Source organism: Myotis myotis, unplaced genomic scaffold (assembly GCF_014108235.1).
Source record: "Myotis myotis isolate mMyoMyo1 unplaced genomic scaffold, mMyoMyo1.p scaffold_m19_p_6, whole genome shotgun sequence".
NCBI lineage: Eukaryota > Metazoa > Chordata > Mammalia > Chiroptera > Vespertilionidae > Myotis > Myotis myotis.
In genome coordinates, this window is record NW_023416368.1 from 45340599 (window position 1) to 45351177 (window position 10579).

Here is a 10579-nt window from a genome sequence, read left to right on the forward strand (position 1 = left end):
CATTGAGACCAAAATATGTTCCAGCATACAAACATTTTATTATGGCTTACATGGAAAATATAAATAAAGTATATAAATATATACATTTTTGTATAATTAATAAATATTTATAAAGCATGGATCTATTTTTTTCAGGTTCTAAACTATTTTGAGAACCTAATTATTTTGAGAACCTGATTTTTGTTTCTCATATTTCTCAACTGTTCTTCTTCCATTATCATTCTATGATCTGTTTCCAAAATAATGCTGGGAAATGGAGTGTTGATTTATTCTTTACTAAAATATATTTCAATATTTTTGAAGTAATGAAAACATTTCTGTTTTTGTCGAGTTAGCTGACAACACCTTTTCCCATTATTTTATTTTTAGCTAGCTAAGTTTAAACTTGACTTTGTGTCTTTTAAAATTCAAAGTGAAATAATCAGACCATTTTACTTCCATTTGCCATCAGCTGAAGGATTAGTTACTGCAACTAGAGGACAATGCAATCAATAATGGCTAAATTTATGCCCACAATGACCATCTTTTAAGATATCCTTTTCCTTCTTGGAAGCATAACAAAGTCCATCAAAAATTTGGCCAGGAACAAGACCCTCAGTTCCTTTCATGTATCTGTCCCTCTCTTACAGTCCGTTTTTATGAAAGGGAGGTAAAACAATAAATCATAAACCATGCATTATGAAAGGTCAATCACATCTTCCTAAAATATGCTATTTCACTACTTAAGGTGTAGAGGATTTTATGTATGACTAACAAGACTATTTTTTATTTTCATACTAATGGGATCAGGAAAAATTGCATAATAAAACTTTGAATGATCAGGATAATTTAGACTTACATCATTTTCTTGGATTGCAAAAGTAATTCAGCGGGCTTATACTTACTTTTAGTACTAAACTATAGTTTTAATTTAATATGCTTCCAGAGTGTACAAATTACAGTACCTAATAAATATTCAATGGTGTTTCTAATGCTTACAATACTTGCCAGGTTCAGAAGCAATTGAAGATGAAAAGCAAGAGTTTACTGTGCTTACCATACTCATTCGAGAAACATGAGATTGCATCAACAATTGATATAATATTACTCTCATAACTGGACGCAAAACCTGTTTAGACTCCATAATATGCTGCATTTAGGTAGTCTGCAAATAAAAGCATGGGTATTTATTTTTCTGAAAATCAAAACCTTTAAATACACATTTGTCTTCATTAATCACAAAATTGTTCTAGTCTTCCAAAATAGAATACAGCATTTCCCAGTAAAATATTATTCTGGTCTTAACTTCGTAACTCCCAAAGGTGTGTTCCAGAGGAGACTCTCCATGTAAGAGTCCTTCATGTAAGTAAGGGTTACTTGAAGTTGCATTAAATCATTTTGTCTATAGACTGAAGATCTCCACATTTTTTAATCTCCTGCTGCTGTGCCAAATCTTCAAGTATTTTAACTGTCACTTAGACCTTCTCTAAAGAGCTTTCTCTTGAAATTGAATTCTTCAAAACTCTACTCTCCTAGAAAAATTCTGACTATTGCTCATGATGGCAGAAGAATTGCTATATTCTTTTCCTTCATCTTGCATCACTATGTCAAAACTTACTTAACTGTTATGCTTTTCCACTTACAATTGTCTCATCTGGCACTATTTCCTCCTCCCTTCAAAACACTCTCCTCTCTCGGTTTTCATGATATTGCATCCATTACTTCATACGTACATCTGTCCCTGTCTACTCAGTTTCATCTATATATATAAAAGCCTAAGCAACCGTTATGACCGAATGACTGGAACAACCGGAACGAACAGCTGACCAGTGGCTATGATGCCCACTGACCACCAGGGGCAAACACTCAATGCAGGAGCTGCCCCCTGGTGGTCAGTGCACTCTCACAGCCAACCCCTTGAGGACCCTCCACCACCCCCATTGGCCTGCCAACCTCCAGGGTCCCTTCCCACCCCTAGCTGGCCCCCCTATAGGCCTCGCTCACCGGCCAGGCCGAGGGACCCCACCGTGCATGAATTCGTGCACCAGGCCTCTAGTGTATATATAAATAAATAATTAATGTATATACTCTTTCTCCTCTATCTGTACACTTTCTATCTTGGGACTCCACGTCTGGCCTTAGTCTCTCTTTTACTCTTGCTAGGTTATCATATGCACACTCATGGCTTATACTATTATTGATATACCTATATTTTATGGATTAAATTTCTACCTTTTTCCAGATTCTGTTGATCCTACTAGATATTCCCACATGGATGCCCCAATACCTATTTTATCTTTTGCTCAGTACCTCCAGGTGAGTGGTGTTACTTATCTACCATCAAGTTTCAAAGTCTGAAACTTGGAAGGTGATCTTCATCTCAGTGTCACTGCCTTAGTTCAGGGAGTTCACTCAAATTATTCTAATCACTTCCTGATCCTTTTTTCTATATCCAGTTTCCTCACCTATTCAGTTTATCTTTGAAGATAGTGCCATAATATTTCTATAATATGCCAGTTGGAGGGTGTGCTGTTCCCCTCCCCTGGACTACACTTTCTAACTTGCTGTTATTAGTGTCATGTAAGATATTATAAGACATTTTCTGATTTCCAGGAAGCCTCTAGAGCACTGGTTCTCAACCTTGGCTGCACATTAGAATCACCTGGGAATCTTTTTAAAATCCTGATTTCTGGGCCTCATCCTCCAGAAATTCTGCTTCTTTGTTACTAATGTTGTAGCCCCACCCCATAACAAAGAAACAGAATTTCCGGAGGATGAGGCCCAGAAATCAGGATTTTAAAAAGATTCCCAGGTAATTCTAATGTGCAGCCACGGTTGAGAACCACTGCTCTAGAGCATCCCACCTCAAGTTTTCCTTAGACTTTGTGTAATTGACACTTCTGGAGTGCAAAGTGGTGGTTATACTTTCTGGAATATGACTAGAGGTCAACATGGACACAGTGATCTTCCATATGACTACCTTTAATACCTAGTGGAGTACATGGGACATGGTAAAGACTAAATAGGATTTTTAAAATTTTCTTTATTTTTTAAAAATTTAAGTGTAGTCAGTTTATAATCTTATATGGGTTATATTAGTTTCAGGTGTAAAATAATATAGTGATTCAATATTTTTATGCCATACAATGTGATCACTGCACTCAATAGTTTTAAAAAATGAATGAATGAATGAATGAGTGAATTAATGAATGAAGATTTAAATGAATATATATGTTCTTTATAAGCAGAGGCTATTATGGTAAATAGCTATGATAGATATAGTATCAGAAACTTAAATTTCTTGGCTCTTCCAAAGATTTTTATATGGCAGGTAAGTGATATGTCTGAATTTATAGGAATATTTCAATTTAATAATCTATTTAAAAAGCTTTCCTTTCAGTGAGGGAAATGCTCAGATTTCCTGTTTATGTCATCACTCTTCCTCATATGAAGTAAGCTTGGAAGGTAATTAATAATGAATGAATTAATTAGAAGACTCCACGAAGAATAAAAATCAAGAGTAAAGGAAGTAGATGCTGCATTCATTTCTTTGCTCAGTGAGTATTTATTGAGTGTGTATAATCAGTCAGGCACTGTTAGGTTTCGGACACACAGCAGAGATAATACAGCACTCCAAGTTTCCCTACAAGCTACAAACTGCCAGTGAACATTTTTATTTGGATGTTTAATATGCAACTCAAACATAACATGTCCAAAAACAAGTCTTGACATTTCCCCCCAACCCTTATCATTATCTATAATTCTCTCTCATCCCAGTTAGTACAACCAACATTCACACAGTTTCTCAGGTTAAATACCTGGAGGCCATCCTTTGTTTTAATTTTTTTTCACATCACAAATGCAATACAGCAATTACTCTATCAGCTCTACTTCCAAAATATATTCTTTTGGATGACTTCTTTGTCAACTCAATTTACTCCTAGGCTGCTGCAGTAGTCCACTAATTTTTCTCCTACTAAATTCCACCCCCCATACAGAGACTGGAAACCTCTGAGTAATTTAATTTGGACCATATCACTACCTTCCAAACCTCCTTTTTTACTGTCCCACTTAAAATTACCGTTAGTTTCCCCTTGTATCCAAATTAAAATCAGTTTTTTAAAAATATATTTTTATTGATTTCAGAGAGGAAGGGGTGAGGGGGAGAGAGAGAGATAGAAACATCAGTGATGAGAGAGAATCTTTGATTGGCTGCATCCAGCATGCCCCCCACTGGGGATCTAGCCTGCAACCCTGCCATGTGCCCTGACCAGGAATGGAACTGTGACCTCCTGCTTCATAGGTTGACTCTCAACCACTGAGCCACGCCAGCCAGGCATTAAAATCAGTTTTTAAGTTGTATAAACACCACTCATAATCCAGCCTTTGCTACTTTTCTGACAGGTTTCTGACCTCTCCGCTACTTTGCAGAGCACCAGCTACCTGGTCTTTAAAACATTAAGCTCATCCCTTTTCAAGCCTTTGCCCTCACTATGACCTTTGCTTTTTCATGAGTCTTTACAAGACTGGCTTCTTTTTGTCCTTCAAGTCTCAGTTCAAATTTCACCTCAAGGAGACCTTCCTTTACTCACTTAAATTCTAATGTGCTCCTCACAAGTCCCTTTCTACTTATTTGTTTATGTATTTATCATTATTTTTTTTCACAACACATCACAGTCTGAGCCCATTGTGTTTATTTTGTTTACCTGCTTGGTCTCCGCATCCAACCAACAGTGTATAAACTCCACGAGAATAGAAATCCTGAGTATCTTATTCATGCTCTGTCTTCAGTATACAGAGGAACACTCACTTGTAAACTTTGAAATTTGGAAAAGATTTCTCCTAAATCCTAGAAAAGACACTGAGATGTCCAGACTCTAAATCACATGTATATAGTATATTTTTGGTATTCTTGATTTTCTGATCTGGAGTGCCTCTCCCATGGAGAGTGCTCAGCTCATGCTGATAACCAGTTTGCCTCTTTGCAAAAGTAGTTTAATGCTTATATAGAATTACATTTGGGTAAATACATTATATATATATATATAATTTCTGTATTTATTTGTATATAGTACTGGTTTGCAAGCATTTTGGTCAGAAATTCTTGAATACTCCTCAAAATTTAGAGGACACTACTGAGCTTTTATTTATATGGGTTTTATCTACTGATATTTTCAGTGTTGAAAATTAAAACAGAAATGTTTTCAAATTTTCTATGTTCACTTTTATGATAAAAATCAAAATCATTATATGTTGTCTTAAATAATATGCTTTTATACATAATAACTACATTTCCAAACCCCCCAAAAATTGACTAGAGTGATCTTGTATTGCTACTTTGTAAATCTCTTTCATGTCTAGCTATAAGAAAACAGCCTAGAGTCTTATAACTGCTTCTGCATTTAATTTCTTGATATAATTTTTGACTATAGAATATGAAGTAAATATCTGTATGTAGTTAGAAAAGGGAAGGGTATTTTATTGTTTAATCCTCACCAGAGTATATTTTCTCCATTGCTTTTCAGTGAGAGTGGGAGGGAGAGAGGAACACGCATATACACATTGACCAGCTGCCTCCCACATGTGTCTCAACAGGATGCAGGAAGCAAAGCTTTAACCCAGGTACATGCCCTTGACCTGGAATTGAACCCGCAACCCTTTGGTGTGGGCTGATGCTCCAACCATTGAACCACACAAGCTGGAGCAAAGGAAAGATATTTTAATATTCCTTTCAGATAACCATGGATATATTTCTTTGATATTACACTAAAACTTGACAAATGGTTGTTTATAAAGGTTAGTGTCAATGCAGAATCTGAAGCCATGTCAATAGACTTTTAAGACCGCTGTATTATTATAAAAAGGGTGCGGACATTGTGGACCCTGTAAAAGTGTCTCAGGGACCCTGCGATATCCTGTACCATCTTTTGAGAACCACTGGCATATAGAAGCATGTAAATTTAGAGTAGGTTTCTGTGTAGAAGGCATGATTTTAGGTGCTCTGAACGATAACAAAGAGGAATATTAGCCAGTTGAGAGACCACGCACTAACTTAGAAAAATGTTGGTTACAATGGAGGGCTAAAACAGAGAAGAGAGAATCATTGATCAGCTGCCTCCTGCATGCCCCACACTGAGGACTGAACCCTCAACCCAGGCATATTCCCCAACAGGGAATCAAACTATGACCTCCTGGTTCATAGGTCGACCCTCAACCACTGAGCCACATTGGCCAGTCTGACAGGGTACATATTGGGTAGAAATTTTTTAAGAAAGAAAAGAGTTCAGAGTTACTGTGAGTTCTCAATTTTTTTTTTTTATGTATGTATGTGTTACTTATTATTAATTTTTTAATCCTCACCCTAGGACATGTTTTCAGAAAGAAAGGGAGAGAGAGAGACAGAGACAGAGAAAATCGGTCAGTTGCCTCCCATACCTATTCCAACTTACAACCTGGATACGTGCCCTGAACTGGAAGGGACCCCTCCACCTTTTGGAGTACAGGACGACGCTCCAACCAACTGAACCAAACTGGCCAGGGTAGCATGTGCTACTAACTTTTAAAAGTAAATGTTTTGTCTAAATATTCTATGCTTTTACTATGCAGTGATTTAAGTTTCAGAACGAACAGAATACTTTATGAAGCTAATTTATATTTGCATCCTAGGTTTTCTAATACAACATGGTTGTTAAATAATTTCATTTTGAAAAATCATTAATTTAATTAGAAGTTTTTAGAAACTGCTTCACTAATTCTGCAAGGAAAAATGAACTTCCTTTATTATATAGCATACAATGTAATCAACATTTTTATGTGTCACAGAATGGGAAAGCCTCATCTGTTAATACTTTGGTTATTACTACTTTCAATCCAATTTACAATAACTGGCACCAAATTTCATAATAGCTATATATCAACAAAACACTTTATGCTATGTTTTACCTCATGTGAGTTTGCATAGAAATGTTTAAGTTTTTTCATTTATAGGCTGTCTGGTTTTGTTTTGTTCTTTTTACAAATGTTTGAGATTATAATAAGTTTTAAAAGGAATATGTTCACTTTATAATATTTTAATTAAATTTATTAGGATGACATTAGTTAATAAGATTATGTAGGTCTCAAGTGTACATTTCTACAATATATCACCTGTGTATTGCATTGTGTGCCCATAACTCACAGTGAAATCTTCTGCCACCATATATTTACCCTTTTCCAGCCCGCACCTCCCCTCCCTCTGGTGACCACCAGACTATTATCTGCATGCAATGTACTGAGTTGTCCTCTGCCTTGTTTGTGTAGCTTGCTTTGTACAGACACGTTTTTAAAAAGTCTTTACATTAAAGGAACTTCTAACCTTTCTCTTTTTTTTTCTTTGCTGGTTTTCTACAATCAATGCTGTCATTCCTAAAGAAAAAAAAATGTTATTAAAAAACATAAAGGTGACATTCTACATAATGTCCGGCATTGCAAAGCAGGATAGTACTTTATATAGGAGCGTGAGAGGAAAGTTCTCTGAGAGCCATTGGACTGAAACCTGCTACAACCCACTCTCTGCACAGAGATCTAGTGGAGAATTCCAGGGAGACGGAAGCATAAGGAGAAAGAACCTAGAGACGGCAGGAAACAAAATGAGAGTGGGTGAAGGCCACGAAGATAAGCGAGAAGTGGTAGGAAAGCGAACAAAGAAACCCCATCATGGAGCAAACTTGAAACCACAACAGATATTTTGGTATTTACTTTACATGCAACGGCAAGGCTTTGAGTTTCGTGTGGTGAAATGTATCGCACGGGTGGCTGCGTGGAAAGGCGTTATAGGGGCATCGTGGCAGGAATTCGAACGGACTGTCTCAAGGCTATGCATGCTCTCTGCTGGCTGTTTACAGGGTGCAAAGCTCCGCTCACTCTCTTCACAGACTCACTGGAAAGTAGCGTCTGGAAAGAAAGAAGTTTCTGTCTGTCAGACACGTGATCACTGGTGTGGAAGGAGGAAGCGGAGTGGGCGCCGTCTCCTGTGGCTCCTGGATTGGCTCATCCAACAAGCTGTGGAATTTCTGCAAACGGTTCGAAAGCTGCGGCCTCCTGGGTTTCAAGCAAAGTAAGAGCAGAGATAACCTCCAAATCCCTGGATGGGAGGCCAGTGCCTGCTGCGGCTCCCAGGCGTCCCGGGCACGTCGGAGGCAGTGGCCAGGCCAGACCTCCAAGCGCAGAGCTGCACTCAGCGACCGCAGCTCCCACTGCGGGGAGCTTGGTGTCATCCCCGCGGGGAGCTTGCTGTCATCCCCGCGGGGCACGTGAGAAGCACACGCTAATGCCTGCTTGCAGCGTGAAGACAGCGAAAGATTGGAACAAGTTGCCGCGTCAGATAAAGTTTAATCTTGGCCTGATCCACAGGCGAAGGCTCTCGTATAAATCAGTTCACAGCGTTTCCCTCCACTGAGATAAGGGGGCCAGACAGTTTTGCCGGGTCTCCGTCAGGCTTAGCTGTGGTTGCGCCTACCAGGGGAGCGCATTCTTTTACAGGCGCTGCTTTTGCTGTCAGACAAGAACTCTTTGGAGAAGTGGGAGATGATATAAGAGGGGCTGTTGAACTGTTAGTAGCCAAAATTCACAGCAACGGAGGAATAAATGGCCAGCAAAGTAGAGTATCTGGGAGGAAACTGTTTCATCTACTATGCACATCAGTGGGAAGTGAATGACAAAGGTCTGGAATTTATACAGTATGTTTCCATTCATGTAAAGTTAAAAATAAGCATAATGGGACCACATCTGGATCAGCGATAATCCGTGACTCATATATCTGCACAGAAAGTAAGAGGCTAATTAGCCCAACACTCACATTATTTATTAATTCTTGTTTGTTGCTGGTGAGGGAGGCCATTTCTGAAAATATTCACTTTCTTAACCTCTATTGGGGATACAGAGATATTTATTTTATCATAATCCTTTAAACTGTATAAATACTTCACATACCAAAGCACATCCTTACTCTCTAGGACTGCAATTCAGTGTATGGCAGTGTCAGGAGGAACAAATCAACTCAGATTTCTTGACAAATGTGACTAAGATATGAGGAGAGTAGAACCCATTTAACTTTTAACAGAGACCTGAGGAGGTGTGTGTGTGGGGGGCGGGGGGAGGGAGTCACTAAAACTCATTCCTAGGCAAGAATGCAAATTCCAAGGTAAGGGATTGAATAAACATACAAGATTTCATTTAGAGACTTAAAAGGCAACACCAGCATCAAAAACTATAGCCCCAATTCCCCTCAATGAATTGGAAGCCAGAGTGCATGTAATATTTTTTAAAGCATAGATATGATATGTAAAATTTTGTTTAAAACAATTTGTTAGGTAGCTATAATTGTAAGTGGTTTTTGAGTGAACTATATTATTTATGTGTATCTCTTGGTCAGGTATAAAAATTGCCTGTTGTAATAAGTGAACATTTATACTTTGAATGCCCATATAAGTAAGTGGCTTTAAATAACTTTATTTGTTGTTTTTCTCTTTTTCCTACAACTCCAATCACAACTCTATATTCTCTTTTCAAATCCACATCGATTTTTATATATCCAATTCAGTAAATGTTGAAGTTTCAACTTATCTTCAATATTTAGAGATGTGAAATTAATATGCATTTTTGAAAATCAGGCATTAATTCTGATTGATCTTTTTAGAATGTTTCACTTAATATTGTAATTGATTGTCTTTCAAATAAAAAAAATTTTAAATGCAATTTACAGTGCAACCTAGAACATATAAATACATACATAGAGACAGAAATAAGCACGTTTATTTAGCAATCAAGTGTCATAAAGCACTTCTTGGCTTTAATACATACAATAGACTCTGGTATTTATTGGTGTATTTTCTGTTTTATAATCTTTTATGCTGGGGAAAAACTAAATTATGCATGTCAGCTTTACAGTTTCTAAAACATTAATTTAGTAAATGCCAAAAATGAGAATGCTTTTAATTAAAATGGATTTATAAACAGTGTTCACATTTTTTTTTTATTAACTGCAATTGTTCATCCAAAAGGTGGACAAATTGCTATTTCTTTGAAGTTAAGAAGCCTTTCGTCTTTCTTCATAAAGCATATCATTGCCCTTCTGAGTAGATTGGCATACTGGGCCTTAATTAATGAATGGGTGATGCTTACTCTAACACACATTCGTGGGCTTTAGTGAGAATTCATATTTAACAATAAACAAAGATTATACAAAAAATATTTCTTATTCGCCACAGAATAACAACAAGAAGTATCTTCTGGATCAACTTGCAGAACATAGAAGCAAATTCTGTGTCATTATTTTAGAATCGTATCCTTGTCCGCAGTTAGGAGCTCCTTTTACTAGTACTTACCATAGTCACCTTATTTTACATATCCAATGGTACCTCCAAAGATAAATTTTTGCATTAATTTATAGTTACTGTAAAGATGTTAAGAAAATAGATTATAGCTCCCAAATGAGTTAGGAAAAAATAGTTTTAAAAATGTTGGAACCAATTACAGCTATATTAGAATAAGTGTATTACCTTTCAAAGGGTTTATGAGCCACTATATTGGCTTAAAAATCTCATGCTGATACACACCATAC